The 23,903-nt window shown below is 43.7% G+C and overlaps 1 protein-coding gene across 1 annotated transcript in view; it reads right to left on the bottom strand.

The window, feature by feature from the left end:
• The window catches only part of abhd12 (abhydrolase domain containing 12, lysophospholipase), an 82,478-nt gene that overhangs the window by 46,096 nt on the left and 12,479 nt on the right, over positions 1-23,903 (bottom strand). The gene's annotated exons all lie outside the window — the stretch shown is intronic.

Raw genomic sequence — 23,903 nt, 5'->3', positions numbered from 1 at the left:
GATCGCCTGCAGTGTAGCATTCTGGGATGTTTTTTGGGGATTGCTGCCTTGGTGAAGGGCACCTGGGCAGTGATGGACCACAGAAGCTTAATTCAAGAAAAATGTTTGTGCAGTCTAAACAAAGTCAGTGACTTTCACAAAATAACCTGGTCTCAAAGAGCTTTGTGGAGCAGCACAGAATGTTTAATGGACACTAAAGTAAAATCAATAATCTGTACAATCAATGGCCATTACATTGAAGTAAATGCCTGGGAGAGACTGAATGACCCCATTTTGCTGTCTGATCTTTGACACGCATCTTCCTGCTGACTCAGCTCCCAGGAGTCTTACTTGCTAAATAACATCCTGTGATGCAATTCCAAGAACTATGGCCCTCATTTTTGAAACTCTGTTTTCTTACACTAACGTCTGATAGGGTAAATGGAAGAGAAGTGTCTTGATCAAGACCTCCATTCACAGAAACGCTTGTCTAGACTCAGACCTTTGAACTGTGACTTACTAACTGTATGTAAACACTTCAACATCTCCATCCTGATCTGCAGCCTTTCTTTTCTACTTCCTCTTTAAAGCAACAGACAGACATTTTCTACCAGTTCAGTCGATGGCTGTGTACGGCGGTACAATACACTATATAGTATCAATTTTTTGACCACTACATCAAAATGTTTGTATTGTATATTTTCAATTACCCTCCATTGAGAGAGATACATAATGATTATTTTTCATCTATAACTCAAACTCTTGAAATTTACCTCCATTTGATATGGTCCAAAAAAAAAAGAAGTCAGTTTAGCCCGTTAAGACCTGGGAAAACAACAGTTTTGTTTTGGGACACTGACACTCGTGTGGAGTCGCGTACATCAGCATAAGTCGCTTTAAGTTCCTGTTAAAAAAACTAAACCAACACCAACACCATCACCACTCGGTGACACTGGTCTGCACAGGTAATGAAGCCTGCCTCCCAGGTAGCTGATGAGTAAGAAGATGAGTGAACAGAGTCAGAGCAGGCTGGGTAATGTAGTTTTTTTTTTTTTTAAATACTATACAGAGGAGAAAAGATGGCTGATACTTGGCCCTCAGAACCGCAAACTGTAATGAAACAATAGTTTCTGTTTCAAGCCAAGTTATCAGCTAAATAAACTTCCATTCAACAACCAGCCAAACTGGGAGCAGGACAGTGGCCAGTCTGGAGCTGGTCTCCATTCATAATGAGGTTCAACGCTGGTGTCTGTAATCCCTTTTCCATTATTAACATTGTCCTCTGCCTCCTTTGGTGCCCTTTTGTCTTTCTGAGCTTCTTTATTTTCAGTCTGAACTTTGTGTGAGGAGCTAAGATTAGATGTTAGGCCTCAGATTACAGCAGAGGATGATGGGAAGTGACAACCTACTAAGGTTTGACTGCTGCTCCACCAGAGACTTAACAACATGATAGAAGACAGACAGAGAAGAGACAGGGTTGATGTCTGGTGTAGGAGCTTTGGATAGGACCATAGCTTTACCATCATGAGGAAAACATGGAGGGAATCACAAATTGTTAACAAAAAAAATGGATTTCAGAGATTAACACAGAAGCAAACAGAATTTGGGATTTGGAGGAGGTTATCATGTGTGAAGATATTTGTCCTCACATGGCAATGATTACCTGATTCTGACATTATAGCGGTGACATACTTGTTGTGCATACATGCTTGCCTCCAATGTCCTGTTTGTTGTTCCATTTATTTATTTATTTTTTTGTTTAGTTTTCTTTTTTCGTGTGAGTGATATACATGTTAAATGCTAGAAGCTGCTGTGAACTGGAGTCAAAATTCCTCATGTGCATAGACACACTTGGCCAATAAAGTTGACTATGATCATCCCTCTCCTTCATAGAAACCCTTTCATGGTTCTGTGTCTTTGTGCATGTGAGCATGCATGTGTCAGTAAACACACGAGTTTCTTATGAGAAAGAAAAGAATATCGAAGTGACTAGCATCACATGGAATACAACGTCAAAAAACGAAGAAACACTGCCATGTTTTTATTATTCTAGTTAACTAAACAGACTTTCTTACAGTAAAAATAGGTAAAAAGACAAAACTCTATAAATAAAAGAAACACTGAAATTGGGAAAAATAATTAAAAATAATAATGGAATTTGGGGGAGAAATTAAATGGATTTCATAGAGCCTTAGTTTTAGTGATTGTCTGACATCTGAAAGATTTGACCTAAACTCAGCTCTGCGGTCATCATCATCACCATCATCAGAGTTCAAAGAAACACAGCATCCTTCATGATTCTGTTTATCAAACCCATCACCAACATCTGATCCAATCTAGCCTTATCTAATCTAATCTGATAGTTTAATCTGATCTAATCTGATTTGATTAAATCCACTTTACAATCCTCTGGTCTTTTCTACAGATTATGCTACCTCAGTGGTCAGTGACATTGTCTCCTGAACAGTATGCAACTGTATGTCATTGGGAACAGAGCCCCTAACCCTGACACCTAGGTCTATATACACATGAATATGATGAAGGACGCTACTTGGGGCACAGCCAACAGCAGCTAGTCTTATATTTCTTTACAGATGCAGAGGATGCCAGTCCATCAAGTCCAAGCCAGTTCTGCAGTGCAGCAGTAAAGAGCCATTGGCCCCAACAGTAGAAAACAATATCTGTAAATTAAACCCAGTCTGCATTAACACACAAGAGACCTGAGCCAGGCATCCTGCCACACTGATAAACAAGACTTATTCAGATCCATAGTGACTTACAGTGAGTGAGGAACCACCAACATTACAAGCAACCAACAGGAAAAGGTCAAGGGTAAGAGCTACAGTCATCCAAGAAGAAGCTCTTTGTTGGGTGTTTACCAACTTTTCAGTTTTATTTTTCAAAACCATTCATAAAACACAAGTCATTGTCATTTGCAATGGTAATCCATCAGTGAATTTAGGCTTATTAAACTCTCTACTACTACTTTCGGCTGCTCCCGTTAGGGGTCGCCACAGCGGATCATCCGTTTCCATTTCTTCCTGTCTTCTGCGTCTTCCTCTGTCACACCAGCCACCTGCATGTCTTCCCTCACCACAAGGCTTATTAAACTCTAACCAACCAAATAGTTTCTCTCTGGTCTCTCTCTGTTTGGGCTGGCTCAAAGTCAGTGGACAGTTCGCTTAGCATGAAGCTAAAATCGTAAATGGACTTCATTTTATATAGCACTTTTCTAGCTGTAACAACCAATGAAAGGGCTATACAATTAATCAATGCTGCACATTTACCCACCCACTAGGGTTGCCAACTCCTTGAAATGGAAATAAGGAACAGGGACGGGGGTTGGATGGACGGGGCAGTGCGGGCATAACAAACATAATGTGCCTTACACTATACACATACACACACACACACACACACACACACACACACACACACACACACACACACACATATATATATATATGTTTTTTTAAGGAACGGTTGGCAACCTTACCACCCACACACACACTGACACACTGATGGCGGTGTCAACCATGCACAGTAACAACCAGCTTGTCTGGAGCAGTTACAATTAGGGTTTAGATATCTTGCTCAAGGACACAGCCATATTTGTGCAAGGAGCTGAGGATTGAACCAGCAACCCTTCAGATACCAGACAACCTGCTCTACTTCCTGAGACACTGCCATCCCTAAAAATGGTTAAACTAACTTAAAAGCATAAAAAGGAGTGACATCAAATGTCTTCTTCTGATAAACTTTTACTGCTTAAAATACTATTGTGCAATAAAACTCAAAGTCTCTCTCTCTCTCAGTGAGTCTTAATCTAATCCCCACTCTATATTATGTGTACTACTGTTGTCTTGATAAAGTTGATACATTTCATACTGGTACAACACCATACAGCCAACTTCTTTCATTCCCTAATGGTTTGTATCTTCATTTACTGGGTCACTGCACGTAAGCAGACAGGATGAAGGTTAGAAGTCAAACACTCAGATACAGTCTCAAGGATATGGAATTAAATAGAACTGCTAAAATAAAAATAAATTCTATTTGGTTTGTTCTGACTGCAATTTCAGCATTAAAAATCCTTTCAGTAATGGTATTATAGTGCCCGCTATCGGACATCAGATCCATATCACAAGCATATGATAGCCAGGGGTGTAATAGTTTTGTTGACATTGAAGTCAAGCACCAAATATTGGCTAATTTTGACAAATATTGAGTATAATGGCTGAATAAAATAATGGCTAAAAATAGCTGAATGAGGTGAATATGTTATAAAAAGTTGACCTTCAGAGAGTAAATTCAACTCTTTCAGAATCTGGGTATAGTTATAGCTAGAATGTGACTCTTACATATGAATGTCCATGACATTCAAGTCCTTGCAAAATGAGTTCACACAGTGATGATTAAGCCTATCACCGCCAGGTAAATCTCTATTTCGCAGTATACTGGAGATTTAAATTTGGTGTCTGGGGCGACATTCCAGCGCTACATTCCCGCGCTGGCACACCGGAAGCGGTGTGGTGATGCGTTTTCCACCAACCAGCAATGAGTTCTTTGCCAGACAGAGGTGACATTCTGTGTGATGAAAGCGTTCGCATGCCTGATTGGCTTGACTTCAGGGCTTTGTGCCAGAAGGCTCCGGGTTTGGAAACTGTGGTAGAAGAACATAAGTAGCGCCCAAGAAAAGTTTCTGATGCTCCAGAGAAAAAAGAAACCCGGCGTTCAGAGGTAGGATTAAAGTAAAAAGAAAAAAAAAGGGATGGATGGCGAGGACAAACACGGATAACCATCGGCGTAGCTTTTCCTCGGAGCGCGCTGAAAGAAGAGAAGTAATGACTCTCACTGCCAGAAGGGAGAGACAAATCGTCCGCACTGCAGGTTCAACATGAGGACAGTTGCTGGAGATTAGTGGACAGTAGAGATGGCCGATATCAACTGAAATTAGCGTTACGATATTTTGCTCAATGTAGACTTCTGAGCTACATTTTATGTGCCTTTTTAAAATAATAAATGACAAAAGATATTTTAATCTTAAATAACCAGAAAGTACATAATATGAGTATTAACATGTATAAAAACTGTGTACTCTGTGGCGCGAATTTCCCTTACGGGTGTTTTGTATATTGTACTGTTTGTACCTTATGAGCCACCGTAGGTTCAGCGGCGATGTAATCACGCAGTCTGGCGTGTGCACTTGTACAGTGTGCGCATGAGATCCAAAAAAAATGCGCGGTGGTCACATCTAATGTGAGTTCTGTATAAAAGTGAATGCAAATACATTGTGAAGAAAGAATATAAATTCACCATCGTTCTTGAAAACAAGTCTGTTTATTTGTAAGTACGCAAAGTGTAATCCGCTGAAGAAAAACACCTCAACCGGTTATGGGCCCAGGGATTTCAAGTAAGCAGACTAAATTCGGAAGAAGTTTACCGCGTAGCTTAAATGAATGGACGGTGCTAAAAGGCTAGCGTCATTTCCGGAAAAGTACACGGGTTCGCAAAATAGCACGGTGGCTATATTAGCGGGGAAAATTCAGCTAATAGCCATTGTAATACTTAAAATATTATTGGAACCATAAACCATATATATCAAACGATGGTGGGTTAACTAAATGTCATTATGTGAATTATATTACTTGCTACATGTAGATAGTAATGCTTGTGTAACCAAGGCCAGCGAGAGGAGGTTAGAAGTCTGGACCAGAGAGACCCTTGAGGCAGGCACGACAAGTCAAAACAATATGAACCCTCCCTACCCAAACGGGGGATAGCTAACAGAGAGGGGAGGTTATTCAGACAGAAGGGATAGTGTAGAGAAGTAAAACAAGTCGGTAAGAAAACTCAAGGTCGTCTGTGACGCATGAACAAGGGAGGTTTAGCATATAAAGAATCTCACACACAAAGAAAGACAGACACATAGGGAGGATTGGCTGTTTGTGTCTCCAGATATCTGTCAAAATAATAAACTGCGGAATTATCTCCAGAAACGTCTCGACTGTCTTTTTTTCACATTAACGGACTCGGATGAGGGGATAGCAAACGAATCCTCGACACCATACAGTACGGCACCTAGTTTAGCAGGAAAAAGGTCGGCTAACAAGTGCATGCAGCAAGCGGGCTACCGGCGGTGACTAACGGTGGAGACGACACGCTAGCAAGATGGCTAACAGAGCATCTCAAAGCGTGTCATCGCAACTCATCTTCGGTGGAAAGGAAGATAAGTATGACATTTGGGAAATAAGATTACTTAGTTATTTGCATTCGTTAAAATTAAAAGACAATATCTTACATGAGCCTGGCGCAGAGGGAGACGCAGTTAAGTTAGCTGAAGATTTAAAAAGGAATGAGGACTGCTATGCTGAATTAGTGAGATGCATAGATGATAAAGCCTTTCCCTGATCCGTCGTGACGCGCCAGATGATGGCAGAAAAGCCTTAAAAATATTAAAAGAACATTATTCGGGTAGAAGCAAACCGCGGATAATTAGCTTGTATGCTACGCTGTCGAGACTCCGCATGGGTGACAACGAAACGGTTACCGATTACCTTATAAGGGCAGAGGACGCTATTTCAGCTTTAAGGGACGCGGGAGAAGCCATGAGTGAGGGACTGTGCATAGCCATGATCCTAGAGGGGCTCCCTGACTTTTTCAAGCCGCTTGTAGTTCATGTCACGCAGAATGAAGACAGCGTAACCTTCACAGATTTCAAGAGAAGGCTGAGAAACTACGAAGAGGCTGAAAGAAGGAGCGCAGCTGACAGCACGGACAACGTGATGAAGACGGCGACACGACAATGCCGGCCTTCTACCAAAGGTCCAGGTACTAACAAAAGGGAAGAAACAGCGAGCGTCACATGTTACAGATGCGGAAGAAAAGGACACAAAGCGAAGGGCTGCAAAGCAAAAGTTTGGTGCAATTACTGCAAGAGGGACAACCACGCCGAGTCCATGTGCAGAAGAAAAGGACAAGACGATGCCAAAAAAGTGTTCGACGAGGATGAGGAGGTCGACGACCAGGACCACGTCTTTAAAGCAAAGCATCGCAAAGAGGAGAGAAACGACATCCCACAACGGAAGCCCCCGAACAAGGTGAAGATGAAAGGCATCATGGTGGACGGCGGCGCAACGTCGCACATTATTAACGACAAAGAAGTTCATCAGCTTCGACAGCTCATTCAAGCCGGGCAGCCATTCGGCCGAGTTAGCTGATAGAACGAAATGCAGCGGGATGGCCCAACGCAGAGGAACGGCGTTGATCTACCTACGAGGCAGCGAGGGGAAACAACACAGCGCAGCTGCGAGACGCTCTGTACATGCCGTCTTATGCTACGTTCAGACCAAAGGCGGCGAGAGAGTTGGCGCTGCTTTGTTTGGCCGCCAGGTGTGTTCGAACAGAACGCGAATTCGCTGTGCTGACGTCACAACAAGCAGTCTAGTTACACCGACGCTGCTAGCAAGTTTGCTAGACCGCACACAACACACACACGAGCAGTTTGTGTTTACTTGTGATCATCATGGATGAGCGACAGAGATCAGTTGCGGTGGCTGTTTCAGTAGGCTATCTTATAAAGAATGACACACACACGAGTTGCTCAGTGCAGCCAAGTATATTCAAAGTGATGTAACATGTTCCTGAGCGCGGGTCATGTGTATCTAAGGTAAACTAGTGGATAGCCGATGGCATCGATCTATCTAGACCCGCAACATCCTCCTTTTCCAAGTATAAACACATACACATGAAGTTAGTGCAAAATAAAATTACTTTCATATACGAACAACCAATAACAGTGCAACAGCAGTAAAGCTCTTCATATCCCATACCAGTGTAATAACCACAGTAGCGTATGATAACATTTCTCCTCTTTTCCCCCTCTCTCCCACATAGCAACCATCAACATTATTCAGATTACATAGTGAGTTTCAGTGGAGGTTTAGACAGCCGTCCAACCCTTGTGTAAGTGTGTCCATCCGAACGCGGAGCGCCAACAGGAGTAGATGGCGCCTTGGGCATGGACCTGATGGGGCTCGGCTCGAACACAGCCTGAGGGGTCTCAATGACAGTTTCTGTAGCTGGATCCCCGTCCGGTGTGTGTGCCGCAGCGGGTTCAACAGGATCGTGCGCGGCTCGTGCAGCTGGCTCAGCCACTCTGAGATCGATCCTGTTACGACGGTACAGGGAGCCATCAATGTCCACAAGATAAGACCTCGGCGCAACCCTGCGGAGACAAGTTCCGACTCTCCAGCGGCCAGTGTTATCACCTGGCAGGGGCTTCATCCGTACGACTTCCCCAATTTCAAGTGCCGGCAATTCACGGGCAGATCTGTCATAGAAGGATTTGGCGAGTTGCTTCCTGTGGCGCAGCTTTTCAGTGACGCCCACGACAACAGCTGGTTCCAGGAGCTTGCTTGCCGCCGGGATGGACGTCTTCAACCGGCGGGACATGAGGCGTTGTGCTGGGCTGCTGCCCATGTTTTCCGTAGGTGTATTCCTCCAGTGAAGCACGGCTTTCCAGGGGTCTTCACCATCATGCGCGGCCTTACGCAGAAGATTTTTTACAATCTTCACGGCCGACTCGGCCTTGCCATTCGCTTTCGGGTGTCTGGGAGAGGAGGTCACGTGCTCAAATTCCCACTCAGAAGCGAACCGTGTGAACTGAGCTGTGAACTGAGGGCCGTTGTCTGTAATAACCTTCTCTGGCTGACCATGTCAGGCGAACTGTGCCTTACATCGCTTGATGACTGTCTCTACAGACATGTCGGGTAGAAGCTCAATCTCCCAAAAATCGGAATAGTGGTCGACTATTAGGAGATAGTCTTTCTGTCTGAAGCTGAATAGGTCCATGCTCAAGACCTGCCATGGCCTGGTTGGTACTTCGTGAGAGAGCATGGTCTCCTTTTGCTGATTGTGGGCATACACATTGCAGGTCGAGCAGCTGCTTACAAAGTCCTTTATCTCTGACTGCATGTTGGGCCAGTACAATGTCTCTTGAGCGTGTCGGTAGCATGCATCACCCCCTATGTGACTTGAATGTATGCGCGTCAACATTTCTGGGCGGAGTGACTTTGGGATGATGACTTTTTGCCCCCGGAACAGAACTCCGTTCTGCACACTGATTTCATCCCTGAAGGGCCAGTACTCCCTAGCGATGAGGGGCGCTTCCTCCTTTACATCTGGCCAGCCCACGAGAACAGTGTTCTTCAGTGCCTGTAAGCATTCATCTCTGTCGGTGTGTCGTCTGATCTGTTCCAGCCGCTGGTTAGTCACATTCAGGTACTCTGCCTGGTTCACGTGCTTTATGTCTTCCTGCTCTTGTTGCAGAGAGCAGATAGCGTGTCGCTGATATGCAGTCCCTCTGCCGGAGCATCCAGCCGTAGCTCTGCTGAGCGTGTCGCTTATGAACATCTCTGGGCCTGGTTTGTAGATTACCCTCAGGTCGTAGTTCTGCAGAGTCATGAGCATGCTCTGGAGTCTCTTGGGCGCATTGAGAAGTGGCTTGCTGAAAATAGAGATCAGAGGCTTATGGTCCGTCTCTGCTGTGATTGGGTCGCGGCCATATAGGTAATGGTGAAACCTCTGACAGGCGAAGACGATACTGAGACACTCCTTCTCAATTTGTGCATAGTTTTTTTCGGTGGGGGTAAGAGCCCTCGAGGCAAATGCGATGGGCTGACCTTCCTGCATGAGACAACAACCGAGACCGCTCTGGCTGGCGTCGCTCTGGATTGCGATTGGCTTAGTTACATCATAGTAGCGCAGGACGGGCATGGCTGTCGCCAGCGCCTTAAGCTCATGAACCGCCGCCTCGTGCTTAGGCAGCCAGTGCCAGGGTGTGTCCTTGTCCAACAGGCGTCGCAACGGCTTGCAGACAGTAGATAGATGAGGCATGAACTTGGCTAAATAGTTAGCGAAGCCAATGAGACGCTGCACGCCCTTGGCATCTGTTGGGTTCGGCATGTCAATAATGGCTCTCACCTTCTCTGGATCGGGCTTCAGTCCAGCAGATGAACTGCAACTTCTTCAGGCCGAGGCGAAGCTTGACCTCGCGGCAGCGTTCCATCAACGCCGCAAGCTTGACGTCGTGGTCGTCCCCAGCCTCCTTGTCTGTGTCCCCGCAGCCGACGACCAGGATATCGTCTGCAATGGGCTCAACGCCCTTCAGACCGGCGAGGAGCTCATGCTGCTTGCGCTGATATACCTCGGGCGCCACCGATACTCCAAATGGTAGCTTGAGCCACCGCTTCCTCCCCCAGGGGGTCCAGAACGTGGTCATGAGGCTACTCTCATAGTCCAGTTTGCATTGCAGGAATGCATCCCGAGCGTCCACTAACGTGAAGACTCTGGCCTTGGGCAATTTATACAAAATGTCCTCCAAGGTAGGCATGATGTAGTGAGAGCGCTTTAGGGCTTTGTTCAATGGTTTAGGGTCAATGCATATTCTCAGCTTCTCCGGTTTTTTAACAATCACCATGTTGCTGATCCAATCTGTAGGATCTGTGACAGGCGCAAGGTGGCCGTCAGCCTCGTACTTGTCCAGCTGGGCTTTGACTGCTGCTTTCATTGCGATTGGGACATTGCGAGGGGCACTCTGTACTGCAGCAACACTAGGATCAAGGTCAAAATGAACCTCCCCAGGCACGGATTCCACAGGGGAGTTGAACACGTCACTGTATCTGTTGATAAGCTGTTCTTTAGTTAGGACTCCTGGTTGTGTGTGTTCCATTTTGAGCACACCCTCTGGAATTGTGAAATGCATGAGCCCTAAGCGTTCACAGGTGGAGCCTGACAGAAGAGGATGTTGGCTGGTCCTCACTATTTCGAATGAGAGCTTGTGTGTTTGGCCTCTCACAGTACAGTCAGTCTCAAAGGTGCCCATAGAGCTCAGTGTTTCCCCCGAATACAGCTTCAGTCTGGTGTCACTCGGGCGGAGAGGTGTGTTTGGGGCCAGCCTTTTCTTGTCTTGAAAGCCCATTACATTGCAGGTGGCTCCAGAGTCCAGCTGACATTGTTGTGGCTTGTCGTGGAGTTTCAGAGTCACAAACCACTTCTTTCCTTTGGTGTGCACTGCGCCGATTGACTCAAACATGTACAGATCATCTCCATCATTACTATGCTCTGGGGGTTCTTCTGTGTATTCCACACAGTTTACCTTGCCCTCAGCATGCCCCTTTTTGCTCTTTAAGCACACTTTAGAAAAGTGATTAAGTGTCCCACATGACCTACATTGTTTCCCGAAGGCCGGGCAATGCTCTCTGCCCCTTGAATGCGAGCTGCCACAATATTTGCAATTGCCTGCATCTCCTGCTGTTCTGGGTGGATTGCTCTGTTTCCATTGGTTTTGTCTGGGTTGCCTAGCAACGGCATGCACTGCCTCCGGCTGCGGTGTTGTTGCAAACTCCATTGCTCTCATACGGATGTCAGTTTGCTCTGCTGCGCGACACATGTCAATAGCTGTGACCATGTTCAAATCCTTCTCTCTCAACAGCCTGCGCCTAACGGCCTCGCTTGCAACTCCCAGGACTATCTTATCACGGATCATTTCATCTTTCAGCTGTCCATACTCACAGGTTGCTGCCCTCTCTCTCAGTCTCGTCACAAAGGTATCAAACGATTCTCCTTCCTCCTGCTTGCAACTCCCGAAAATGTACCTCTCGTATATTGTGTTTTTTGCTGGCTTGAAGTATTTCCCCAACTCTCTCAGTATGGCGTCAGGATCCCCTTGATCATCTTCTGAGAGGTTCAGATTGTGGCGGTAAATATGCCTGCATTCACTTCCCATCACACTTCTTAGAGTAGCCGCTTGTATTTTCTTGTCCTTGCCAAGTATGCCCGTGACGAGGACGTAGTCTTCATATTCGGCCCGAAAAATGTCCCAATTGACACTCCAATCGCCTGTGAAGCTCATCGGGGACGGTGGTGGAATATTCACGTTAGCTGCCATTGTATGTGATGCTATCGGCGCCGGTAATGCTAGCGTTAGCTCCTCTGTGACAACGTCTTCAGCAGAAGTACTTTGCTCTGAATCGGAATCCTCCGACATGTGACCTACTCAGGCCTACAAACTTAAACATGCGAGCTAGTAAAATAAGAAATAAGTTCTCCGACTTCTGGCACCATGTTTCAGTAGGCTATCTTATAAAGAATGACACACACACGAGTTGCTCAGTGCAGCCAAGTATATTCAAAGTGATGTAACATGTTCCTGAGCGCGGGTCATGTGTATCTAAGGTAAACTAGTGGATAGCCGATGGCATCGATCTATCTAGACCCGTAACAGTGGCTCTGCTTTATATCAACTTGCGCCGCCGAAACCGGCGTCAGCGATCGGTTTGGGTTCATAGCATAAACCGGAGACGTGCCCAGCTTGGCAAATTTCACCGGCTCGTTCGGGAGTTGTTTTTGGACGGCGCCCGGTTTCCCAACATGAAGGCGGGTTCTAACCCTACTTGAAGGTGATTGGCTATCGCCTGGCGAATCTTCGCCCGAGTTGGACATTTTTGAACTCCCGCGAAGGCGCGTTCGTCGCTCGATTCGCCCAATTCGCGCCGCCCGTAATTTCGCCGCGAATTATTCCGCCCATTCGCCTCCTTCCATTGACTTTGAATGCATTCGCGCCGCCCAAAAAATTCTCGCCGCCTTTGGTCTGAACGTAGCATTACCCCTCTGACATCTTTTCTGTCGCCAGGGCTACAAATGGAGGAGCGACGATCACATTCAAAAAGGGGGACAGCTACATGGTCACCAAAAACGGTAACACTTTCAACATATATGAAAATGGTAACCTGTACTACTTACCTACCTTTGATGAAAATGCAGACCATTGTAAAGCATGTTATGATGTACAAACATGGCCTGAGATATTGGGTCATTGTAATCATGACGATGTGCAAAAATTGCAAAGTGTGGTAAAAGGTATGGAGATAAAGGGTGGTACTGCAGGGCCAAAACAGGTGTGCGAAGTATGCATAAAAGGAAAATTTGTGCAGACAAGAAATCGGGAACCTGACACTAGAGCTAAAAAGCCATTAGAATTGGTTCATACTGACCTAACTGGCCCAATGCAAACACCAAGCATTGAAGGATTTAAATATGCCCAATCTTTTACTGATAATTATTCTGGTACAATGATGGTGTACTTTCTGAAGTCAAAATGTGACACTGTACAAGCTACAGAACGGTTTCTGGTTGATATAGCACCTTACGGTGAAATTAAATGTATTGAATGAATTTACCAGTAAGGAATTCAGAGGGTTAATGACCAAAAATAAGATCAGGCACGAAACATCCGCGCCGTACTCCCCTCACCAGAACGGCACAGCAGAGCGAGGGTGGAGAACCCTAGGTGATATGAGCAGATGCCTACTTATTGAAAGTGGTTTGCCAAATTACTTATGGAATTATGCTATGCAGAAGGCAGCATACATAAGAAACAGGTGTTACAATAGGAGAACTAAGAAAATGCCATATGAAATGTTCACTGGAAAAGTACCAAATGTATCAAAGTTACAAAAGTTTGGATCTGTGTGTTTTCGATATAAACAGGAAAAGGGAAAATTTGAGTTCCGATGTGAACAGGGAATTTTCCATCGGCTACGACAAAAATAGTCCAGCCTACCAGGTCTATTACCCTAAAACGGAAAAGGTCCAAAAACACAGACTAGCGAAGTTCTCAAACAAAGCAGATAGAGAGAAGGGAACTCAGACATCAGAGTCACACACAGGAGTTGACTACAGTGTGCTGGTACCAGTAGGGGTACCAGAGGTTACAACTGGTGACCGCGATGTCAATGATGAAAATGTAACTGATATGAATTGTGGTGGTACTGAATCGTTACCTGAACAGACTGTTGATGAAACTGTTAACAAAAGGTACCCACCTAGAGACAGGAGGAAACCTGCTCATTTCCAGGAATTCGAAATGGAGGACGCTGAGGAAAGTTTGAACATTTGCATTGACTCTTGTTACAGAGCGGTATGCAATACCCCTCAGTCCTACCAGGATTCCATTGCGTCCACAAAATCCAAACGATGGAAAAACACAATGAGGGAGGAAATGAAATCACTGGAGGCAAATGAAACGTACAGCCTCACAGCATTGCCCCCAAGTAAAAGTGCAGTGGGGGGAAAATGGGTTTTTGCTTTGAAAAGGGACATTGATGGTTCTGAAAAATACAAAGCGAGGTACGTAGCTAAAGGCTACAGTCAAAAACAAGGGACTGATTATGATGAAACATTCTCACCAACTGCTGATATGTCCAGTGTAAGGGTCATTATGCAGAAGGCTGCACAAGAAAGTTTAATTTTGCAGCAAATGGATGTAAAAACAGCGTATTTACACGCGCCGATTGATTGTGAATTGCATATAGAGCAGCCGAAGGCGAAGGGTTTGTGAAAAAGTCGACCTCAGGTGAAACACTTGTATGCAAACTTAACAAGTCACTTTATGGTCTTAAGCAATCTGGTAGAAACTGGAATGTACTATTACATGCTTGTCTATGTGACAATGGTTTCAAACAAAATCCCACAGATCACTGTGTGTATTCAAAAGTGAGCCAAAATGAAAAAGTGATCTTAATGATCTGGGTTGATGACCTCATTATAGCAGCTAGCAATGAGGCCATATTGCAAAATGTAAAGAAAATGCTCACAGAGAGGCTTGAAATGAAGGATCTGGGTAAATTAAAGCATTTCTTGGGCATAGAGTTCACCCAGACAGAAGGGCAAGTCAAAATGTCTCAAAAGAGATATGCCAACAAAATTTTGGAGAGGTTTGGAATGCAGGAGTGTAGAGTCAGAGAAACTCCTTGCGAACCAAAACTTGAATTTTCAGAAAATTCTGAAAAGATGCAAAATCCAAAAGAATACAGAGAAGCTGTGGGTAGTTTGCTTTACTTATCCACGTGCACCAGGCCTGACCTGAGCTATGTTGTCAGTAGCCTATCTAGACGTTTCGCAGAACCTACTGAAGAACATTGGAAAACTGTAAGACATGTTTTCAGATATCTTAAAAGTACAACCAATCAGGAACTGACCTTTAAAAGGGATGACAAAAATAGTCTTAAGACTAAGAGTGTTCACTGATGCTGACTGGGCATCAGATGCCTCCGACAGACGCAGCACTACAGGGTTTTGTGTCAATCTAAGTGAGGGAGGTGGTTTAATTTAATGGAAAACCAGAAAACAACAAACAGTAGCTCTGTCCACTTGCGAAGCGGAATATATGTCTCTAGCAGCTGCGATGCAGGAGTGCCTTTATTTGGAGCAGTTACTAGAGAACCTGGACAACTACAAATATGGTCAGATCAAAATCTACGAAGACAATCGGCACTATAGCAATCGCTAAAAACCCTCTACATTGACAAAAGTGTAAACATATCGATATTAAATACCACTTCATCAGAGAAATTGTGAACAGTGGTAGAGTGATTTTGGAGTACTGCCCCACAGAGCTGATGGTGGCAGATCTGATGACTAAACCAGCAACCAAGCTGAAACTGAGAAAGTTTAGTCAGGACATATTTGGCACTTAGAGTGCGGTTAGTGCACAGAGCACGGTGTTTTTGTTTACATTATTAAGGTAAAGAAGGGACCTTATTTTTGTTGTTTATTTCCAGGTGAACCCCAGTAAGCCAAATTCGAGTGGGGGTGTTAACATGTATAAAAACTGTGTACTCTGTGGTGCGAATTTCCCTTACGGGTGTTTTGTATATTGTACTGTTCGTACCTTATGAGCCACCGTAGGTTCAGCGGTGATGTAATCACGCAGTCCGGCGTGTGCATTTGTACAGTGTGTGCATGAGATCAAAAACAAAAATGCGCGGTGGTCACATCTAATGTGAACTCTGTATAAAAGTGAATACAAATACATTGTGAAGAAAGAATATAAATTCACCGTCGTTGTTGAAAACAAGTCTGTTTATTTGTAAGTACGCAAAGTATAATCCGCTGAAGAAAAACACCTCAACAATGACGATGAAAATTATTTTTATTGTGAACCTTTTTTATTAATTTGTAAGGTGAAATGGCACAAAGACACAAAATAAATAAAGGTATATGAAGTGGATGAAACACACTGTAAAATTAGGTAAGAAAATATTTTAAATATTCAGGAGTAAAGAAAATTAAAACTATTACTGCTACATGGAAGCTAAATATTTTTCCTCCAGAATATTAAGTGTTTTACAGAATATCTTTAATTATAAGAAATTCAAAACTTGCAAACTGGAAGCTTATCCAAAATCGAAGTGTAACTAGAGCTGCACGATAATGACAAAATCAAATATTACTACAATTGTGACTGAATACCTCGATATGTGAGGCTGTTTTGGCGGCGATTATTTGTGCGTTTTCAAGATATTTACACACTAGAAAATCTGAGAAATAATGATTAGTCAGCAAATTACCTACAATGGCTTAAAAATATATCGCGATATTACAAATCCCAAAACCCCGACTATATCCATTTGAATGTCATGATACTCATGTAATATTGATATTGGCTCAAGCAGATGGTAATTTACAATATTTTGTTATCAAATTACACCAGAACCTTGTCAATTAATTGACCTGTTACCTCAAGAGGGGGGCTGTTGGTATTTCTTATAGCATTGGTTCCTAACCTTTTTTCCTTGGAGCCCCCCCCCCCCTTGTTTCTAAGAAAAGTTGAGCCCCCCCCCCCCCCCCCGCACACACACCAAGAGAAAATTTATTCATTCCAAATATTTATTTGCAAAAATTAAAAATTAGTTTTTTCCACCTTTATCTTCAATAAATGTCTCGTTTCCAACCACAGAACAGCTGTGTTTAAATGTCTCTTGTCTTGTATAAGCTTAACATTTTTTTCTTTTAACAACCCAACAGAGTAGGCCTGTTGACATCTGACTCAGGCTTATTGAAACATCATATCTGTACTGTTATCATCTGACTCAGGCTCATTGAAACAACAACATATTAGTACTGTTGTAATCTGACATCTGACATCCACATGCACATCATGTAAAGTTGTGAACACTGTTTTTTGACAGACAGTAGGCCTATGTGTTATTTTGGCTCTAACAGTAACATTTTTACAGAGTCTGTACCATCCTGTTCATTCATAAACTAATAACTGTTTTTGTTTTTTGTTAGGCAGTATGTGTTATTTGGCTCACAGTCACAATAACAATAACTTTTTCTTTACATTTTTTACTGAGTCTGTACCACTCTGTTCATTCATAAACTAATAACACTGTTTGTTTGTTTTTTGATAGGCAGTGTGTGTTATTTTGGCACACACAATAACAGTAACTTCTTCCTTACATTTTGTCTGTGCCATCCAGTTCATTCAGAAAGTAATGGCCACCTTGGGCTCGCATGCCTTTCAGCAGGGATGGAATGTCAGGTGCGGTGCTTGTGACAGCCAGCCTAAAGTCCTGGTGTACATCGAGTCTGTATCGGGCTTTTGTTTTTATTGTTACAACGGCACTGAAGGCTGTCTCAGACAGGTATGTAGTGGTGAATAGGAGAATAACCATTGTAACTGCATGTTTGGCCAGTCTGGGTACAACAGCGTGTCCTTTGACTATCTAAAACTTTTTGTATCCGTTCTCCTGGAAATATTTCTTTTGACACCAAGTCGGCTTGAAGGTCAGCAAGCTCATTATAGCTGCAGTCCCATCTGTGCAGCATGCAACAAGGTTCTCGTAGAGCAGATTGTTGGATGAGAGATAGGAGTCCATAGCCATAAAAATATCCTGGCCTGTTGTTGTTGTGATTAGATTGGTAGACATAAGAATGTCTTGTTTGAAGTCATCACCGTCAACATATTGAACATAAACGATGAGCACGGACTCGTCTGACACTGTTGTCATTTCATCCAACTGAATGGCAAAGGGAACATTCCTAAGCTTCTTGTGCAGCTGGTTCTGAGGCTGCAGCCATTTTATCAATTCTGTTCTTGACAGTGTTGCCAGACAGTGAGACGGTTTTCACATTATCAACCGCATGTGGGCCACACAGCCTCTCTAGAGTGTTCAGACAGGCGGGTTTGATAAGCTGCTCTCCAGTAGTGTGGCTTTTTGGCCTTGGCAATTAATAGCAAAAACTCAAATGACGCCTCCGTGGCTCTGCAAATCACTGCCTGCTCGTTCAAATGCTTTTCTGATGTCGGCGGATCTTCTTGATAGCGCCACCTGCTTTCTCCTCTAAAAAATTCCTGACTTTCACCAATAGTCTCGATGTTTTGTCTCTTGGTGTCATTTCATTTTGCTTGGCTTCATGCTGTCATCAGCTAGTTTCTAAGCACACATGACATATTCTGGCCGAGACTTGCCCTGTCCTTCCATAAAACCAAAGTTAGGGTAGCTCTCGAACTAAAGCCTTACTTTCTTCCTTGACACCGAGTCATCCACACTTTTACGTTTCTCAGCCATGTTGTTTCATTCATAAAGTGCTGCTGCTGACTGCAGGAAAAAACCAAGATGAGCTAACATTAGCTGCTAGCTGAGTAGCTACCTGACAACACTGCCCGCTCAGTTTGATAGCGCAGATTGACGGGTCACTGAGGTGTGGTTACTAGGTGTAGCCCAACTACATTTTAGCAGGGGGGGGGGGGCAAAAATGTATCTTTTTAATATAATATCCAGTGAGTTATTATACTTTTATTTAACATGTGCACTTTGACAACCCCAGAGCAGAAAAGCCTCGCTGTGATCTTTGGCAGAAAAGCCTCCCTGTGATCTAACCCTAACCCTAACCCCCCCCCCACCAGAGCAGACAAAGCTTTTATGTATGTCTTTTTTAAACATAACAAACATTTATGTATGTCTCTTTGCTGTTGGATGATGACTTTTGTGTACTGTAAAGTTTAATGTAGGTTTTTGCTATTTTTGTTTGTCTCTGTCTTGTTTTTAAATGTATGTATTAAATGTATGTATGTATTAAATGTATTGTTTTTATGTGGACCCCAGTAAGACTAGCGGTGCTTTAGGGCACAGCTAATGGGGATCCCGATAAATAAACATAAATATAAACATAAACAAAGCCTTGCGCACTTCTTGGACTCTCAGGCGACCCCCTCCCCCCCAAGAGGTGGGCAGGCCCCAGGTTGGGAACCACTGCCTTATAGTATATTCCAAGTGCTCCTCCATCATGTTGTATAATGAATCGCAGTCTGAAAATGTCTAGAACTTTGAGACTGGAACTGATCCGAGGTCAGGTTGTATTTTGATACCAGCAGTAAAACACCAGGCGGCTGGAAAGAGACACCAAGTCTCCATACTGTTTCTGAATAGTGAGCCGTGCTGTGGTGTGCATTAATTTATTCATTCCGATCAGCAAACGTTACCATGAGGTAGTGACACAAGATTTCATATTGTAAAAACAAAATATTATATTGATGTTATTGTTGGCTTAATACTGAATGCCAAGACAACCCAATGTATAACTCATTATATCCCAAACAGAGCCTGATAAAAGGGTTAGATCATTTTAATCAGCATTACACAGTAGAGAAAATCCCAAACATTTCTGTCTGAGCTACCTGTTGTGCATTACTGAACTATATTCTGTTATGTAATTCACAAATTATAGCCTAAACCAAGTTTCAGATGAATATTCCTTCAGCACAGAGGAGGAATTTGACCTTGATGAGGACGGAGCTCTTTACAAAGGCTAGTCAGGAGACATGTGAGAAAATGACAGAAACCATTTGAAGAAATGGAGAACAGAAACGCTGCGTAAAGTAGGTATGGCAGTTTTCAGACGGGACCAAAGGAGTTATAAAGAACATAAGTAAGTAGTTGACCTGAGCTGTAGACTACAGTGTACAAGTGTATAGCCTACTATCTGATATGAATGGTCTAATTGTATGCCTCTGACAATCCAGTTGCACTGTAATTAATATCCTGTTGTCTGTGTACCATGTGTATCATATCAGTAGGTACTGTGGTACTATGTTAGAGGTACTGTTGTCTGTGTACCATGTGTATCAGTATGTACTGTGGTACTATGTTAGTCTGTGAGAGGTCCTGTTGTCTGTGTACAATCCAGTATGTACTGTGGGCTGTGCAAGCAAGCAAGTTTATCTATATAGCACATTTCATACACAGGGCAATTCAGTGTGCTTTACACAAATAAAAACAGAAAAGGAACAACCATAAAAAATATAATTAAAAGACAGTAAATAAAAACAAAAAGGATCATATATAAAATATAAATAAAAGAGTACAAAGTACATAAAATGTACTTTGAAATAGTAATTAAAAAAGTAATATAATTAAAAGGCAGGTACTATAAAAAGAAAATACAACGAAGAAAAAAAAACTAGGATAAATACATTGTCACTTCCCCACCGGGAGTGACTAAAGATCTACTTCCAGAATTAAAGTGCAGTAGGAATAAGGTGCAAGGTTTAATGCTCAATCATAGGCACAAGAAAAAATGTTTTTAACCTAGATTTAAAAATTGCTATATTTGGGGTACATCTAAAATCTTCTGGTAGTTTGTTCCAGTTGCATGCAGCATTACAGCTAAATGCTGCCTCACCATGTTTGGTTTGGACTCTGGGCTGAACTAACTGACCTGAGTCCATGGATCTTAGAGCCCTACCCAGTTTATACTCTTCAAGCATGTCAGTGATGTATTCTGGGCCTACACCATTCAGTGATTTGTAGACAAGTAGCAGCACTTTAAAATCTATTTTGTAACTAACTGGAAGCCAGTGAAAAGATTTCAGGACTGGAGTAATGTGCTCTGTTCCCTTGGTCCAGGTTAAAAACTCTAGCAGCAGCATTCTGAATAAGCTGCAGCTGTTTAATGGTCTTTTTGGGAAGACCACTTAAGATGCCATTACAGTAATCAATTCTACTGGAAATAAAAGCATGGATGAACTTCGCTTGGTCATTTTGGGATTCTGGCTATATTTTTAAGATGATAGAAGGCTGTTTTAGGGATTGCTTTGATATGGCTGGTGAACGTGAGATATGAGTCTATTAAAATGCCAAGATTTGTGGGGTACTATGTTAGAGGTACTGTTGTCTGTGTACCACGTGTATGAGTATATGCTGTGGTACTATGTTAGTCTGTTAGCAGTGTTGGGGAGTAACTAGTTATATGTAACAGCATTATGTAATTAAATTACAAAATAAATGTCATTGTAATCCCTTAAAGTTAAAGAGAAGAAATATCAAATTACAGTTACTAATCAAAGTTTTGGTGATTACAAAGGATTTACGGATTTAACCCTGCCACTGAGGATGCACAAGCCAGTGCCGGTCCCAAGCCCGGATAAATGGGGAGGGTTGTGTCAGGAAGGGCATCCGGCGTAAAATCTTTGCCAAATCAAATATGCGGATCATAAATAAGATTTACATACCGGATCGGTCGAGGCCCAGGTTACCAATGACCGCCACCGGCACTGTTAACCAGCAGGGTGCTGGTGGAACCTACACTACTGTTGGGCAAAGGAGAAGGAGAGGCAGAAGGCATGTCCAGAGGCAGCGAGACAGGAGGAAGGATAGGAGTGTGGAGGTGAGAGTCAGAACTTTGAATGTTGGCACTATGACTGGTAGAGGGAGAGTGCTGGCTAATATGATGGAAAGAGGAAAGGTAGGCATACTGTGTGTGCAGGAGACAAGGTGGAAGGGGAGTAAGGCCAAGAGTATCAGAGGTGGGTTCAACCTTTTCTACCACGGTGCGAATGGGAGGAAAAATGGGGTAGGGGTAATTCTGAAAGAAGCGTATGTCAAGAGTGTGCTGGAGGTGAAGAGCGAGTCAGACAGAGTGATGAGTATGAAGCTGGAAATCGAAGGTGTATTGCTGAATGTAATCAGCGCATATGCCCCGCAAGTTGGGTGTGAGATGGAAGAGAAAGAAGAATTCTGGAGTGAGTTAGATGACGTGGTGGAGAGTGTACCCAAGGAGGAGAGAGTGGCGATTGGAGCACATTTCGATGGACATGTTGGTGAAGGGAACAGAGGTGATGAGGAGGTGATGGGTAGGTATGGTGTCAAGGAGAGAATTGTGGAAGGAGAGATGGTGGTGGATTTTGCAAAAAGGATGGAAATGGCTGTGGTTAATACATATTTCAAGAAGAGGGAGGTACACATGGTGACGTACAAGAGTGGAGGAAAGTGCACACAGGTGGACTATATCTTATGTAGAAGGTGTGATCTAAAAGGGATTGAAGACTGCAAGGTGGTGACAGGGGAGAATGTAGCTAGGCAGCATTGGATGGTGGTCTTTAGGACGACTTTGGAGACCAAGAAGAGGAAGCTAGTGAAGGCAGAGCCGAAGATCAAATGGTGGAAGTTGAAGAAGGAAGACTGTTGTGTGGAGTTCAGGGAGGAGTTAAAGCAGGTGCTGGGTGGTAATGAAGAATTGCCTTATGGCTGGGCAGGCACTGCAGAAATAGTGAGGGAGTAAGCTAGGAAGGTACTTGGTGTGTCATCAGGACAGAGGAAGGAAGACAAGGAGACTTGGTGGTGGAATAAGGAAGTACAACAAATTATACAGAGGAAGAGGTTGGCAAAGAAGAAGTGGGCTAGTCAGAGAGATGAAGAAAGTAGACAGGAGTACAAGGAGATGCAGCGTAAAGTGAAGAGAGAGGTGGGAAAGGCCAAGGAAAAGGTGTATGGTGAGTTGTATGACAGGTTAGACACTAAGGAAGGAGAAAAGGACTTGTACCGATTGGCTAAACAGAGGGACCGAGCTAGGAAAGATGTTCAGCAAGTTAGGGCGATCAAGGATAGAGATGGAAATGTGCTGACAAGCAAGGAGAGTGTGCTGAGAAGGTGGACGGAGTACTTTGGGGGCTGCTGAATGAAGAAAATGAGAGAGAGAAGGTTGGATGATGTGGGGATAGTGAATCAGGAAGTACAGTGGATTAGCAAGGAGGAAGTGAGGGAAGCTATGAAGAGGATGAAGAGTGGAAAGGCAGTTGGTCCTGATGACATACCTGTGGAGGCAGGAGATGTTTAAGAGAGATGGCAGTGGGGTTTTTAACTAGATTGTTTAACACAATTTTGGAAAGGGAGAGGATACCTGAGGAGTGGAGAAGAAGCATACTGGTACCAATTTTCAAGAACAAGGGCGAAGTAGAGAACTGTAGCAACTACAGAGGTATAAAGTTGACCAGCCACAGCATGAAGATATGGGAAAGAGTAATAGAAGCTAGGTTAAGAGGAGAGGCGATGATTAGCGAGCAATAGTATGGTTTCATGTCACGAAAGAGCACCACAGATGCGATGTTTGCTTTGAGAATGTTGATCAAGAAGTATAGAGACGACCAGAAGGAGTTACATTGTGTCTTTGTAGATTTAGAGAAAGCATATGACAGGGTGCCGAGAGAGGAGGTGTGATATTGTATGAGGAAATCGGGAGCTGCAGAGAAGTATGTAGTAGTGCAGGATATGTATGAGGGAAGTGTGACAATGGTGAGGTGTGCGGTTGGAATGACAGATGGGTTCAAGGTGGAGGTGGGATTACATCAAGCATCAGCTCTGAGCCCTTTCTTGTTTGCAATGGTGATGGACAGGTTGACGGACGAGATCAGGCAGGAGTCTCTGTGGACTATGAGGTTTGCGGATGACATTGTGATCTGTAGCGAGAGTAGGGTGCAGGTTGAGGAGAGCCTGGAGAGGTGGAGGTATGCACTGGAAAGAAAAGGAATGAAAGTCAGTAGGAGCAAGACACAATACCTACATGTGAATGAGAAGGAGGACAGCGGAATGGTGAGGATGCGAGTAGAGGTGACGAAGGCATACGAGTTTAAATACTTGGGGTCAACTGTCCAAAGTAACGGGGAGTGCAGAAGAGAGGTGAAGAAGAGAGTGCAGGCAGGGTGGAGAAGAGTGTCAGGAGTGATTTGTGACAGAAGGGTACCAGCAAGAGTTAAAGTGAAGGTTTACAAGATGGTTGTGAGACCAGCTATGTTAGAT

The sequence above is a fragment of the Lampris incognitus genome, chromosome 13 (assembly GCF_029633865.1).
Source record: "Lampris incognitus isolate fLamInc1 chromosome 13, fLamInc1.hap2, whole genome shotgun sequence".
NCBI classification, from domain to species: domain Eukaryota; kingdom Metazoa; phylum Chordata; class Actinopteri; order Lampriformes; family Lampridae; genus Lampris; species Lampris incognitus.
This window is presented reverse-complemented; position numbering and strand designations above follow the sequence as displayed.